Here is a 15,442-nt window from a genome sequence, read left to right as displayed (position 1 = left end):
TTTGCTTATTTCTTGCTTTCCCACATTGTCCTGATTCTACACAAAAACCCTTTATGTAATCTTTTACCACTTCTGCCCAATCCATGTCCTTTTGTCACATTTTTGTTACTCACCTGCTGTTTGTTACTTGCTGCTGTTTCTTTGTCTGCAACTCCCCTATTTCTTTCCACTTGCAAGCTTTATTTTGTTATCTTATATCCATTTATACATGGCTGTACAAAAGTCTTAAACATCTTAAAGGATTAAAGAACACTGTTACTGTAGATCCTCACCAGTTTATTCAGAGCATGCAGTAGTGTTTTCTGATGTTGTAAAAACCTTGGCTGTTAATACAGCTTAGTTTTGGTGAGAAGGTTGTTGTTTAGTAATCTATAATTCACATTGCATCTGCAAAAGCACGATCACCAGAGCTCAGAATGAACTATACATGAGCAATGCCAATGTCTTGCAGCAGCACATCCATCACATTTACCTAATCAAATATAAATGACTTGTCGACAGGTGTTCACCATCATTATTATCCATCCATCCATTTTCAGACTGCTTTATCCAATTCAGGGTCGCGGTGGGAGGGCCAGAGCCTATCCCGGCAAGCAGCAGGAGCAAGGCAGGGTACACCCTGGACACGACGCCAGTCCCCGCACACAGGCCAGGGCACACACTCACACCAGGACCAATTCTCCCAGTAGCTAAGTAACCTACAGTACCAGTATGTCTTTGGACTGTGGGAGAAAAACAGAGCACTTGGAGGTGCACACAGACACAGGGAGAACATACAAACTCCACATAGATAGCGCCGCAGGAACTGAACCCTGGATCCCAGCCCTGCAATGCTACCCACTGCACCACCGTGCCCCCACCATCATTAACATCATTTATGTTTTTTCTACATGTCCAGAAAGCTGGACTACTTTTTGTACTGCCAAATACAAATCTATATGGAATAACTGATATCTTACAACAAAACTGCTAAACTGTCAGCTGAACATCACAGCAGAATTGTGTTTCTGCGTGAAGAATGAAAAACATGAGTGAAAAGAGACTCTAGCACTGCAGAACCTGGTTAAAAAGTCTTTTAGAAACCTGCATTTCACATTTTGTTCTCTAAATGCATTTATAAATACAGTCGAACTAATTCTATTGAATGGCTCACAACAGTGCATGTCCTTGTATTACCTAAAAGATAGTTCTGCAAGTTCTTGCTGGGTTTTTGTCAAATCTTATGACAACTCAGAGTACATTCTAATATTGTACATCCCCCCTCAGGGAGATGTACACATCTTTGGGAGCAGCCATTTGAAATATGCAGAAAATAATTTCTCACTGGTGTTATGAGACCTCAATCAAAAGAAATATTTGTAAAAGTTGATCTAAGGTTCCGTTTTCATACTGCGCTCACAAAGTAATAAAAAGCCACTTGTGACAGCATGATCTTTTGGTGGGGGTATTTCCACTGCTTTGCAAGTGAAAGAGCAACCTGAAAGACTCCACTCTGATCCTGAAAGAGTAACCTGAAAGACTTTGCTCTTAAGTGTAACGTTTGTGCGCTTATCTCTGGGAGGAAAGCCAAATATGCAGTACTGCTCTTGACCTCCTGGTGGCAGCACCACCCCGTTTTCTTTATATGATAGATGGACAGCCGTGCACTCGATCAGCTCTGCATGGCAAGTACAGTATCCTATCTTAACAGCCCTTCGCTCAGCCTTTGAGAATTAGGATTATACTAATAACCGGGCTTCCCAATCGTGTTCTTGGGAATCCTGCTGCCTTCCTGTTTATGTTCTAGCTGAACCCTCCAATTGTCCCCTGACTGAACTAATAATTATCTCGGCTAGGCTCTCTAAATCTTCTTTTATTATGGCATCTAAAGGATGCAGATTTCATGCTCCTTATGTCGTTCTAGAGGTTGCTTGAAATCTCCCCCACTGTTTCAGAGCTTAAAACCATTTTAAAAAGGATAATTATTTGTTCACTTATCACACAGCAGCAGCACTCTTCCTTGAACATGGCAGTTTAAATACTGTGTTGGCCTGCCAGCTGGATGTTTCTATATCTTGCGAGGCTGGGCTGGTGCAAGCCGATGGCAAGAGGGGAGCTGTCCGTCTAGAGGAGCTGGAGGCCCGCAGCGCTCACACGCCAGCCTGGCTCGTCCTGTCCCGCAGCTCAGCCCCAAGCCAGAGCCTGGAGGAGCGAAGAATGCGGAGGTCTTTATTTTTGCAACAGCCGATAACGTTACAGGCTGACGAAGGCGCGCCCCCCCGGTCGCCTACCCAGCGCACCCTCTGCCGCCGCGGAGATTTACAAACGCTGGCACGGCTGGGCCCAGCGCCGTCAGACCTCCCATAAAACACCCGGAAACTAACTTTACATTTGCTGGCACCTCCTCAAACGTTTAACACTGGGGACCTTAAAAAAAGGTGTGTGTGTGGAGAGGGGGGATGAATTATCAGTCAGTGTGTGTGTGAGCGAGCAGATGTGTTCAGGGTGCCACACACCTCGGGGTCAGCAGGCCTGTCTATCTCCGCTCCGCCTTGCCTGGCAGCCGGGCAGCGATAACGCCAGCCCTGCTACGACACATCAGATAAGAGCCCCAGTCGGCAGCAAGGCTGGCCTCGTGCGCTTCGTACACATCAGTGAGCAAGAGCCAGCTGTGACAGCAGGAAAGGGCGCGTGCCTGTTTCTTAAGGGGTGCTGGGGGAACCGTAAGCACCAAGAGTCCTGTTGGGGCACACGTGGAGGAGCAGGATGAATGATTTGCCTGGTGACAATGCTATTTTTTTTTAATTTAAACTGAAGTCCCTAATTTGGTTATGTCTAAAAAACAGCATGTCTAAAAATCAGTCTGTGGAGTGTCTTCTCCTTATGTTTTCGCGTAGGTCTCCTCCCACAGTCCAAAGACATACTGGGAGGTTAATTGGCTTCTTGGAATACTGGCCCTGGTGCGAGTGTGAGTGTGTCTGTGTTTGTCTGCCCTGTGAGGGGTTGGTGTATCCTGCCTTGAGCCTGCTGCTTCCCAAGATAGGGTTTGGCTCCCCCACAATCTTGGATTGATGAAGTAGTTAGAAAAAGGGATACATGGTTGTGTATAAAACCATGTAGTATCATATAGAGAGAGTCAGCTACTTGAGAGGGCAGCTGTGTCAGTGTGTGTTGGATGCTAAGGAACAGGTTAAGGTTACTTGTTCCTTTATTTGCATTTATAGTTAAAGGTGAACCTCTCTTTCTCTCTATATAGCGCGTGTGTGCATATAATTACACAGAATCAATATACTGTACTGCTGTATACGAACTGAAGCTTTCCTGTGATTATGCATTCTGTTTTCTTTTTTTAAACTTTTTAAACAATGCTCAAGGTTTGCCAGTCATACAGCTCTATGAGCAGGCTGAGGGCAAGAACAGAACCTTTTAGTGCTGCATTCCAGCGATTCCTTCAGTCTCTGGATATCATCGTGCGGGAGGCCACTGGTGCCTGGGCTGGGTCTGTATTTCATGGACAGGGGGCCCCCGATACGCATTGGTTAGGCCCTGTTTCTCTAGGCTTGTTTTATGCTTCCTTCTTGTTCTCTCATAAATGAAATAACTTTTAAAAGCAGTGTTTTCAGTAATGTTTACTGTGGTCAAAAGCGGCATCTTGCTATCTTCATCCTGGAGCTCAGTGTCAGTTCAAGCACTCCGTTCTTCTGAAACGGAGCCATCACCCCAAAAGGACAGCCAGTGAAACCGCAGCACGTTCCTTCCCACAGTCTTTCTGCAGTACAGTATCTCTCTAATCAAGGCTCTTGGCGCCCTGCTCTCCTTTCCCTCTGGCCAGCCAGCAGTCCGGTTCATCATTGCCCACTGCCGTCCTCCGGCAGGGCAAGTGTGCCCATCCCCAGTGCTCACAAGTCTACAGTATAAACAGCCACACTCCTCTCCCTGCGCGACTCCCGGCTAATGCAAATCAAAAATCCATCTCCTCAGGATGAAGTGCTAGACTGACATTAATAGAGACCATTGATCCGGTGGGGGGAATGGAGTTCTGAGCTCATTAACTTTGTCCGTCTGCCTTCCCATTTCACTCTTAGTTCTGTGTTTTTTATATAAAAAGTGTTAGAAGACAAATATGGCATCTAGAGATCTTCAGAGAACCCACAAGAGACAAGAGCATGTTTTGCAGTGCCTTCTCTGATGGCTCTGTAGGCATTGTATGAATTTTCGATCCATCTGTTAATTGACGACTGTATGCGAAGGGCTGTCAGACATCTTCAGTTTTTTTCCATCCTCCATCAAACAGCCCGAACTAGTGCTACACTTTGCATTGAGTTCTGTCCTGTTTTTCCTCGGGGCCCCTCGAGTATAGCGCGCAGGAGTTTATATGACATTTCCCCCACCCCTGCCCACACTTCTGAAGTTCATGTGCAGGCCTAAATTAATGACTAGACTTTTGCTATAGCTCATAAATTAAAAGGGCACGCAACTCATCATCAAAAGCTATTAAAAAGGCTGGTTCCTGTAACACACCTGCTCACTGAGACGCTTATTATGCACAGAGCGCTTTGCTGGTATTTCAGCAGAGTCTTGTGCAAATGTTTGGAAATGTCAAACAGGACGGCAGAACTTACAAAGTGAAGATGTTTAACTGATCGCTGTGATCGCCCAACTTACTCCCAGCGAGAGAAGGGGAGGGAGAGAGCTCTGAGCACAGCTGTAGAATGCAGAATTTTAAACAAACTTCCATCATCTTGCGGTGTTTCACAGCACAAAACAAAAAGCCCAGACTTCCAGGGAATCAGTCTCCGCTCTGTTGAGTGAGAGGTTAGCAATGAAGGAGGGCGTTTGTTGAAAACTTTCCTAAGCCGGTGAGGCGTAACATCTTGCGTTTTCATTCGCCCCCTTGTCTTAACGAGACCATCTGCATGACTGGTCGTTCATTATTAAACACTACAATGATAAACCCTTGCTCTCCTGGATTTCTTGGAGTTTTTTCCTCAAGCAGGATTGGGGTCAGTCAGAGTATAAAGGGCCTCTCATCACTGCCCAAAAGCGTCTGTGTGCTACAGTTGGATTTTGCTGTCCTTGAGTAATGGAGATCTCAATGTTGCTCTGGAGGTTTTTTTCCCCTTGATTGTACACTGATAGCCTAGTTGAATTCCAACTTACACGGGAATGATTAATTTTTTAGAAAGGGCAGAAGTCCCTTGCTTTTACTCAAATGAAATAGGCACAAAATATATATTTGTTCTCTTCTCTACGACAGAATCTGAATAAAACGGAATAAAACATTGAGGAACGTTGACAGTTGGCAGAATTTTGCTTTAACGAGTTCCTGTAGCTCCGTGTGTCAGCGAGCTTCTAGTTTTTTTTTTTATTTCAGGGTAAATCAGTCAGCAAAAGCACACAAACCTTAAAAAATGACATCTCAGCAAGAATGTTTTTGGATCACAATATTGCTAGGCTGCAGTCGTGTCTTTCCTTTTCATTTTTTTTACCTCTGAACGTTAAAATGAGGCAAGTACCTGCCCCCCCATCCCACACCACCCCCTCCCCCCCTCCGCCCCTGGCATCCAGGATCCCCGAGGCAAGACAACCACACTGCTGCTGAATCCGCGGATTTACATTTCAGTGATCACGGCAAAATGGGAAGAGCGGTCCCAGGACATCTCCTGATGCCTACTCTCTCAGGAACCATAAATCTTAGGAATGGTTATATGGGACAAAGGACGGAGATGCCAATGCCTTTCAGAGTTATCCTCCTCCCACCCCCTCACATTTTTAATTAATTAGAATGATGCTTCAGTTGGGATTTTCACCCTTTCACAAACTGGGATTCTAAATGATCGTTCAGTCACAACTCCTTCCCAAACTGAGCTGCTAGGACAGAAGCCACACTGGCGCTCACATACACACACGCACCAGGGGCCCAGGGAACTGGTGGGCTGCGGTGATTTCTGGCAGCACAGGAGTCTCCAGCCCTCGTCTTATCCCAGCCCTGCCCAATGAGGACAACAGGGCACGTCATAGAAGAAAAAAACCCCAACGGAACGGGCGTCACATGTGACAGGAGCAGCGTGGGCCGAGGCATGGCAGGAGGAAGGAGCTGTGCGGGACAGGTTTGAGATCGTTTGGGGACCCTCTGCTGCCCCTGGAGAGCAGTGGGCACAGTGACCGGGCTGGGCTGGGCCGGGCCTGCTGGGGAAGGTCCAGTCTACCAGCAGCACTGCGCTTGTGGTGCAAAGACTTCCAGCAGCCTAGCTGATAGGACTGGAGAATTGCTAACAGCAGCAGAAAAGAGAGTGTGAAGCACATTTACTGCAGGTAACCCTTTAAATGAGGCATCAATAGTACACAAAAACCTCGACCTGAGCACTGTATTAATAAGTAATACTTTGCTTGGCCTTGATTGGACACTTTTTTTTTCTGCCTGCTAAGGAGAGTTCAGGGAAGGCCGCTACATTTCTAACCTTGTGCAAAGTTGGTGGTTTTAAACTCATTAAAGCCATGAGGGATTAAAAAGGGACATTGAAGCAGTCAGGAGGCAAGGTAGGGGACATATACTGTAGCAGGGTTACAAAAGGCTTCACTTGCTCTCCCAGTGTCTGCTCATCCTCAGCATTGCTGAGCCTTCTCCAGGAACTAGAATTGCTCAGCAGAATCATTGTCAGGGGTTTCCCAGCTGTAAAACCAATTTCATATGGGTGTCCTGGGCTCCCACAGAATGTGGAGGCCATCATAGCTGAAGAAAGCATTGTTATTCTTGTTTTATTATTTTGATAGTGTGCACAGATGGTAATTTGTGATGATGATACTGTAGATAAAGCCTTTGACTCTCTGAAGGGGCATTCCTGAATTCCTGGCCATTAATGAATGCCAGGCCTAAGTACAGTGTTCACATTCATTGTAGATTTAGGGCAGCAGCAACTTCAGAGAGTCATAAAGGTTAATTCCTGGTTTTAAAAGAATATCTGACACATATTAAATGAACGTCTTACGTCTTGAACAGAAAAGACTACGAGGGGCGCGAGATTCAAGTATTAAAAATCCAAAAAGGTCTTGCCGAGCTCCACTCAGTAAACCTTTTCAAGATCAACATTGAGACACAAGCCAGAGGACACCAGTAGAAGGCTGCCTGGGCAATACCAGGAGCCTAGCAAAAGCTATCCAGCCATGACAGTTGCAGCTGACCATCCTGGCATCTTTAAAGAAACAGCTGGATATGATCCTCGTCTCACTTAGCTGCTAGCAACCTAATAAGATAGACAGGTTACAAATGAGAGGAAGCTGTTTGGAGTTTGTGACGTTCCTGTCCTGTTTGACTAATGCTGCTGCAGTGTAAACAGAGCAAGATGTGTAGCATACGAAAAATACTATGGAAGTTCATACAATGCAAATCCTTCTCTGCTGAGCTTGATACCAGATTATGCTGACAGCTGACTTCAGAGTAATTTGGTTCTGCAGGAATCTGGATTCAAATATGTGATTCCTGATGGGAGGTAAAGACGAACGAACCGCAGAGAAGCCAGCAGGAGGTAGTCTTGTATACAGGAGTCTGTCACACATCTATTAAAGAGGTTTTTTTTTAAATTGTCATGCGATCACCTGGTTCAAAGAAAGAAAAAAAAAAGATTCTGTCCACTGTGCAATTATTTAAGTCAAGAAGTGTGTCACGTTTCTGATGTTCCTTCCGATGTACGTTGGGGGGGCTGTGAAACACACCAGTCGCTTTAATAAACAGGGCGGAACTCCAGAGTACTGAAAACGGAGATTAAAAGAAAAGGGAGAAAGAGAAGAGAGCCATCTGAGGGTGTAATCCACTTTTGTCTGGGTCATAAGAGTGTGTTCTACGGGCTCTGCTAATTAGGGGAGTCGTCTTTTTCACTGACTGCAGGGTTTCGTGCACAGCTACAGTAATACAGCCTTAAAGGCATCAGACCCCCAAACCCCCCCCCAGCTCGTTTCCACTCTGTAATTATCTCCTGTGCTTTCAGATCACGCCTAGATGGATTAATAGTGACTGTCAGGCTAAAAACAGAAATCCATAGCCAGCTAATGGGGGAGGCCTCTGGTATTGGCGGCCATTCGTTTGCCAACCTGCTGCAGTGTGGAGTTAAAGGGCGCGGGCGGCCCTGCCACAATCGCTGGCCCACTCCCTCCCGCCTGGCGCGCGTCGGCGGCTGTGGTTGCTTGATTTTTTTTGCTCCATGCTGACGGGTGACCTAGTTGCCAAACCCTCGGTGAACTTCAGGTAACCTCACACCGGCATTCTCGCTACCGCGGGGAAACGTTATACAGCTGAGTCCTGCTCACAGGCTCAAACTCTCCAAGCGCCAGCTTCTCCCATTGTACTGAAAGAGCACCTTTCACCTTTGTTTTCAGTTCCAGCCCATGCCTTCAATATTGCAAATTGATTTAAAAAGCTAAATTTGCCCACTGAATTGCTTTTTCTCCAAAGTGTACCTTCCCTCCACAACAGTGTCTTGAATGATCAGTTAAAAGCCAAAGGGAATACAGCACAGGCTGCTATTGCCTATGACTGCGCCAGAGCCTGTGGAGGTTCTGTGTGCTCAGGCAGGGGTGGAGGATCTGTATATGTGGGGCTCAAATTAGGATTAGGGTTAAGGAGTGGGGTGTGGCTAGGGGTTAGTTTCAGCCACGATTGCCTTTTCACCTCTAGTAATACACTCAGAATAAACCCAGCTAACGATATATTTGATAATACTTTTAAATCAGTCAGCAACATCAGTTTAAAAGCAGCCTGTGGTCATATCGCGGTAAAAGTCCGAACCCGATGCACTGGTCACTCTAAAAATGGGATGCCGCTCAGAGAACAGTCTTGGGGTGTCAGAGGCGCAAGGCCGAGTCGCTTGCTGCTGGTTGGGGTGGTGCTGCTTCAGCGGAGTCTGACCTCCTCTTTGACGCTCCAGCACGTCGTCTTTTCTCACTTTTAACACAGAGTGGTTTTACACCGGTTGGTGTGGGGGGGGCGGCAGAAGCAGACTTTCGCATCATCCAGATTGAAACAAAGAGTCTATCCCAGCTGAAGCCCAGCGCTCTGATAGCCTGCTCTGTCTCCTCTCCCCGCCTTCCCTGGAAATAAACAGCTTGTCTGGGAGTACGATCACAACCGATATTTCAGCTCTCAACAGGCCTGCAGACTGCTTATCATATTTCAAGGTGCAGTGGAGTAGGATTCCTGGATATCAGCACAGATTTCTTTCGCTTTTTTTATCTCCCTCCTTTTTTCCTCCATAAAAGCATGTTTATATGGGTTTGCAATTAAGACCAGGCACCAAGGGGATGAACTGATTCAGAATCAGGGTAGTCAGTTGAAAATGCAAGTGTGGGGAGAAAATGTAAAGCTTGTTATTACGAACTGCTTTAGGGGAAATTGAATTTGCTTGGACATGATGCTGGTTTCCCTGGCACTTCTGTTTTTCCTGGTTTGTCTTCATTAATCCTAATGTATTTTTTATGATAACTGAAGGTAACACTAATCATACTCGCACACTAAAAAGTAGCTCATGATTATAGGGGCAGTGTTGTCTAGTTTCCTTCTGCTTTTTGCAGACACAGCTGGAAAGGGTCTAAAACAAAGGAGCTTATTTGGCCCATCCACCCCATTTTAGCTGAATGATCCCTGGATGTCAGCCTTGTTCTTGAAAGAAGCCAAGAGATTGGCTTCAACATACGGCTGGAACCATGGCTGGGCAGCTTGTTGCACGCTCACATTGGCTGAAGAAGCACCTCCTGCTCTCAAGTTCTGAATGCACTTTCCTGCTGTTTCCATTTGGTCCAAAATTTTTGGACTACAAAAGAAGAGGATGATGCTCCAGAGACAGAAAAGTGCAGGACACAGCTTTAACGAAGCTGGCACCAGCCCCTCAGAAACGGGGTCAGGTACAGCTGGCCCGGGATTCTAGGCTGGTTCCTCTCTGGGTGCGCAGTTTAAAAACACAGCAGCTGGACTGGTAAAACACAGTGATGGGTGGCACATTAACAAGATAACAGTAATGATTATTAATAATAATACATTCTTACAAGGATCTCAAAGGGATTTACATATGGGAGGAATGACACTTCATCCACCACTGAAGATGGATTCAGAAACACTTGACTAAGCCAAGGAAATAGTGAGGAAGAAATTAGGAAATGTGAACCGGAAAAGGAAAGATTGAACGATACAGGTGGAAGCATGATCTGCCTGATCTGAACGCCTGTCCTAGGCCTGGTGTATGGGGCTGCAGAGATCTTACAGCCAAACGTGCAGGACTCCGCCCCTGCAAGGCTGTGCTTGCTTCATCCCACATGTTAGCTCAAAGAAACCAGAGGGAGAGGCAGTGTCAATAACAGAAGGCCGTGATGTAGTTCTTACCAAAAGTGCAAATTCTTTACTCGCCGTTGATCAATAGAGAGCAGTGCATTTGGCTGCCGGCTGTAGTTACAGTGCATTGTCAGGCACCTGCTCGGTGTGCTTACTGTTGCTGCAGTAATCCAGTGTCCAGAAGCAGTCGAATGCTAATTACCTGTCCTCGGCACCTCAGAAAGGTCACCTCTCACGTCATACAGCAGGGAGTGGAGGGGGATACACTTGTTCGTTCTGCTGTGCTCGGACAGGGCTCTGATACAACGACTGCAGACTGCAGAGAATATTAACCGACCAACGTCAAGCTAATCCCAATGGTAGCCTGTCCCCTGTCCTCTCCCCCTGACCCTGTACCCTAAATGCATTCAGGGCGTAGAGCCTAGAGGTAAGTCATATGTTCCTGGATTCATCCAGCAGGCTGCCTCTGTCCCACTGCTCAGAATAAGACATATCTGACTGTGAATTAATTTTCACCCGCAGAACCGTGCGTCACGCGACTTCGCCGGCGCTTACAGATGTGTGCCGCTCTCTGCTGCGTGATGACCTTGAAGCAGTTTTTCATCGGGTGCAACTCCGGAGCGGAGGAAGACCAAGAGAAGAAGTAGAAAGCGCAATAAATAAAGGTCTGAGGTGCATTATGCTAAACAGCGCTACTCCATTAACATTAATTTGCAGTGCATTTCAGCAAGGATGGCTTGTTTTATTCACAGTTCCAGCCGAAGAGTAGTACATAAAACACAAATCACAACACAACAAATCTGTAAACTCTAAGGGGCCACGAATTTTGAGTAATTTACTAAGGAAATAATTTTGGTTTTTGGTGCATATCTGTGGGAGCTGGTCATCTTAGTATTTCTAGTATGGTCTAGTATTATGTTAGTAGGGAGCATTCTGGTGCACTATGGCTGGTCAATAGTGCACCAGAACGCAGGTGGGGCTGCACTTTGGTGGTGGTGGAGGGGATCCCCACTACCTGTAAAGCACTTTGAGTAGAGTGACCATAAAACTGCTATATAAAAGTAAGGAATTATTTAACTCAAAAAGTCACACCACACCAGTGAGCTCTAGGCTGTAGAGTTTAAGGATATTTTCTTCACACACAAGAGCTGGGTATTTTTCCAAGTGTTCCAGTATTTAGAGTCGTCTCTTAGGGAACTGGGCTCGCAGATGTGTCCACCGGAAGAAGTGGATTTTGTGATCATTTGAGATAACAATTCCGCTCAGTCCAGCCACGTTTGCAGTGACCCCGAAAACCGCAAAGAATCGGAAGATGAAAAAAAATCGTAATGTGCATGCTGTTTAATACCTACATTGTCGAAACTTAATCTTCACCTGAAATGAGGTCAATGGTTTACTCACTAATTGGTACAGTGTTTTTCATTTGGCAGTGATCCCTCATTGTTTATATTTAATGCTTATTCATCTCAGCAATGATGAGAATTAGCTTATGAACATTCACAGTGTCAGTGTCAGGGCTTCTTTCTGATACTGTAAATGAGTGAGGTTTTAGGGTAAAACTCTGGGGATGCAGACAGCTTTTCTCCAGCTCTCTCTTTTCTTCCAGTTTAGTCACACCTCTAGCTTTTAGCACAGATTGAAGTAGACAGGTAAACACATTTAAGAGCAATTTTTTGAGACTCAAATACAATGTCCTGTGATTAAAAAATAAGTTCCTCTAAATCTATTCAGCAGCAGCCCCATGGGACAGTACTGTGTACGAATGAGACAAGGTTAAATCCCCCTGTCTGCTGCCAGTTCTCTTGTCCCTGTGCAGAGCAATGAGAGTTGCTACAGGCCCTGCAGCAGTTATGGCAAGCAGGAAAATAACCCATCAGCACCTTCTCCAGAATTTCAGACTCACCAGCTCGCCTCCTCGCACCGGAGGCCAGTCAGAAGCCTTATAGAATATTAGTTTCAAAAACACATCTGTCTAGTGGGGTGTAACCCCGGCGTTCTGGACAAATGTCCCATTGTCCCTAATCAGTCATGGCCCCCTAATAATCCCCATCTATGAATTGGCTTCATTACTCTGTTCTCCTCCCCACTGAGAGCTGGTGTGTGGCGAGTGTACTGGTGCACTATGACTGCTGTCATATCATCCAGGTGGGGCTGGACACTGGTGGTGGTGGAGGGGATCCCCAGTACCTGTAAAGCACTTTGAGTGGAGTGTCCAGAAAAGCGCTATATAAGTGTAAGCAATAATAATAATAACAATAATAATATTATTATTATTATTATTATTATTATTATTATTATTCTTATTAGTGATGTGTTTGAAGGATTAGAATGATCATCGATATTGTTTGTATATCTGTGTGACGCATTATGGATTTAAAAACCTAGACATAGTACTGTATACCTCAGGTATACTGACTTTCTGAATATGATTTATGCCGATCACAATAAGCAGAAGATGTGTGAGCAGCAAGATAAACTTTACTACCTTGTCTTTGTAAGCTGTGCTTTGTTTCCATCCTATACAGTATAACAAGACAGCATTCTCTGATAGTCTGTGCATTAGAATCCTGCACATACTGCATATTTGTATACTCTTTACAGACGTAGGGGATAAAGACTTGATGCTTTTCAATGCAGCAATGTGAAAATGTTGCAGTTTAGCCAGGTGGATGCATTAGCCTTTCTGTCATACGACAGACCTCCTTGTGAGTCGCCCCCCTCTCTTTTACAACAATAGGCTGTTTTTATTTTCTCAGATGGAGCCCCTGTATTAATTTCCAGTACACACAGGCTAGATAACCATCATGCAAACAGAGCAGGAGCAGTGTAATGTGCTCGCAGAAGGGAGCCTGCCTCACTCACTCACATTGTCTCAACCCACATCCCCACCCCCCCGCTCCCTCCCTCTCTCTCTCTATCTTCTGGCTAGTCTTTCTAATTTATACAGCACTGATTCGCTGCATAAGGGCCCCATATTGATTTAATGATATTGCCCTAATTAAACACAATCTGTTAGGGTGCTTAATCAGCCAGATATCTCAATGCATTCTGGAGAATACATTTGGAGCAAAGGAATAGAGGAAGTGGAGAAAAAAATACCCATATCCTCTAATTATTCCACCTACAATCATTTCAAGTTGACATACAGTAATAACACCGTGGGGCTGAATGGATGCTAATATGTAGCATTTTGGGTTTTTGTCTGAGGAGTAGGCTAAGGCCACATCCGGTGTTGGGAAGCGAAATCAGAGATGGAAGCTAATCCAAAAACATGTGGGAAAGAAATATCACAGCCTAGGGGTGAACAGGAACCCCTGCTTTATAATAAGACCCCTGCTGGCAGGGAATCAGTCAGCACTGAGACTCTCAATTACAGGGAACTAGACAGCATTGACTGCATCTACAGTAGAGCACTGACACTCTCAGTGAGACAACACCACAGTGCATTCGTTTACAAGCTCCATAATAAAGCAAACGGGATCATATCGACAATCCCTATAATAGACTGCAGATAGCATTGACTCTTTCAATAATAGGACGCCAGATGGCACAAATACTTAACATTAATAGACCTTACAGCACTGACACCATCAACAACAGGACACTTGAGGGCACTGACATTTCCTGTTGAGCATCAGGCCTTGGCTTTTGGTCTTATCCACTGGAAGATGATTTATCATTTATGCCAGCCCCAGAAAAACAGTCTCCAGGAATTTATGGATCTGTTTTCACCAAGAAGTGTCACCGCAGCTCAAGTGTCCCAGTATCATTGCAAGGCTTGTTTCTGGTTGAACCTTTAGTAAGTGAGCAATTAAGCTGATCAATTAGGAAAAATTAGGTCAATTTTAAAGTATAGTTAGAATAAAAAAGCTGCAGTGGCATGGACTGAAAATGGCAAAATTTAGATGTTTTTTAGAATTGCACATATATTCATTTGTGAATGACAAATGTGCGTGGTACTTGTAATTTTATCTTCAAGCTGCAAAAGCATTTTCAGATAGAACATCTACAGTATATAGTAAATCTTCATGTACTATAACATTCCATTTTAGTGCATAACTGGCTGTTTTATTCTTTTTTCTGTAGTGTCTTTTGTTTTAATTTCCAAGACAATATAAATAAAGTATAATTTACTTTTGGCATTTGTCCATGTTACATTCCAGTGCATTCTAGCATGCTCACACAACATAATTTCTAGTAATCGGCTGGCCTTGCTCAGTAATACTGCATACCAGGCGGAACAGATGCATTATGGAGGAGAAATACAAAACAATGAAAATGACATTGCAAGTGAAAGTAGGGACTGTGCATTTCTCCTCATTATTATTGTTTTAGTTACTATTGCTCGTGATATCTAGTACTTCTAATTTAAGTGGCTCTTACACAAGAACCAAAATTGTCTCCCATTGAGTCGTTATTGATTTCCCAGGGATTAAGCATACTTTCATAAGGAAACGCTCAATGCCACTGTGACTGATCATTCTCATTATGGAGCATCACAGCTTCCCAGTGAATGAGAAATAAAAACTGGGTTGATGTTTACTGCCTGTCACTTCTATAGGAAGTGCCCTGGTCGGGGGGTAATTGAGTTTGAATTGGCAGTGCCTGCTGTGAAGTGAGACTGTATAAATCACAGTGAATTTGCCGTGCAGACTGTCGCCTCTTTGCTAGTGGCTGCCTGTCTCTGTGTACGGGATGAATCCGAAATGGAATAAATTTGGATTAGGGTAAACCGTTGATACGCAGCTTTGGGGTGAATTATGGATTTCACATCCCGACTGCATTTCCAATTTCATTTTTCTTGAAACCATTTTCCAATGGCACTTTTCAAGTCTCCTTTCAGTTCCTTTGACTCTTTTGCATTTGGATTTGGGAGTGGGTTTCAGAGTTGGAATTGGAGACCTGGATTGCTTCAGGAGGATGGAGTAGAATGGGTACTGTTACTGGCACTGGCTGAAACTGATCAGGAACCAAAGACTGGTTTTAATATTTAGAAAACTTTGGGACTGGCATTGGAATTAAGAACTCAAAGAAGTGGCCTTGAAACTATGGTAGTAGTGAAACAAGCAAACCTGCAACAGAGCTGCCTGGAAGGAAAAAAGTAGATGTTTTTGAAACAAAGAATGATTTGATATCAGTGAAATT

At 44.8% G+C, this 15,442-nt stretch overlaps 1 protein-coding gene and 1 long non-coding RNA gene across 2 annotated transcripts in view; one reads left to right on the top strand and one right to left on the bottom strand.

Annotated features, from left to right (window-relative positions):
* The window catches only part of LOC138241837 (uncharacterized), a 301,671-nt gene that overhangs the window by 192,313 nt on the left and 93,916 nt on the right, over positions 1-15,442 (top strand). The window contains exon 6 of the long non-coding RNA XR_011191095.1: positions 10,820-10,962. This is a non-coding gene — a long non-coding RNA (uncharacterized lncRNA). The remainder of the gene's footprint in view (positions 1-10,819; positions 10,963-15,442) is intronic.
* olfm2a (olfactomedin 2a) overlaps positions 1-15,442 on the bottom strand; it is a 115,853-nt gene that overhangs the window by 83,246 nt on the left and 17,165 nt on the right. The gene's annotated exons all lie outside the window — the stretch shown is intronic.

The sequence above is a fragment of the Lepisosteus oculatus genome, chromosome 11 (genome assembly GCF_040954835.1).
Source record: "Lepisosteus oculatus isolate fLepOcu1 chromosome 11, fLepOcu1.hap2, whole genome shotgun sequence".
Classification (NCBI taxonomy): Eukaryota; Metazoa; Chordata; class Actinopteri; order Semionotiformes; family Lepisosteidae; genus Lepisosteus; species Lepisosteus oculatus.
The sequence above is the reverse complement of the archived record's forward strand: the minus strand, read 5'-3'. Positions and strand labels throughout refer to the sequence as shown.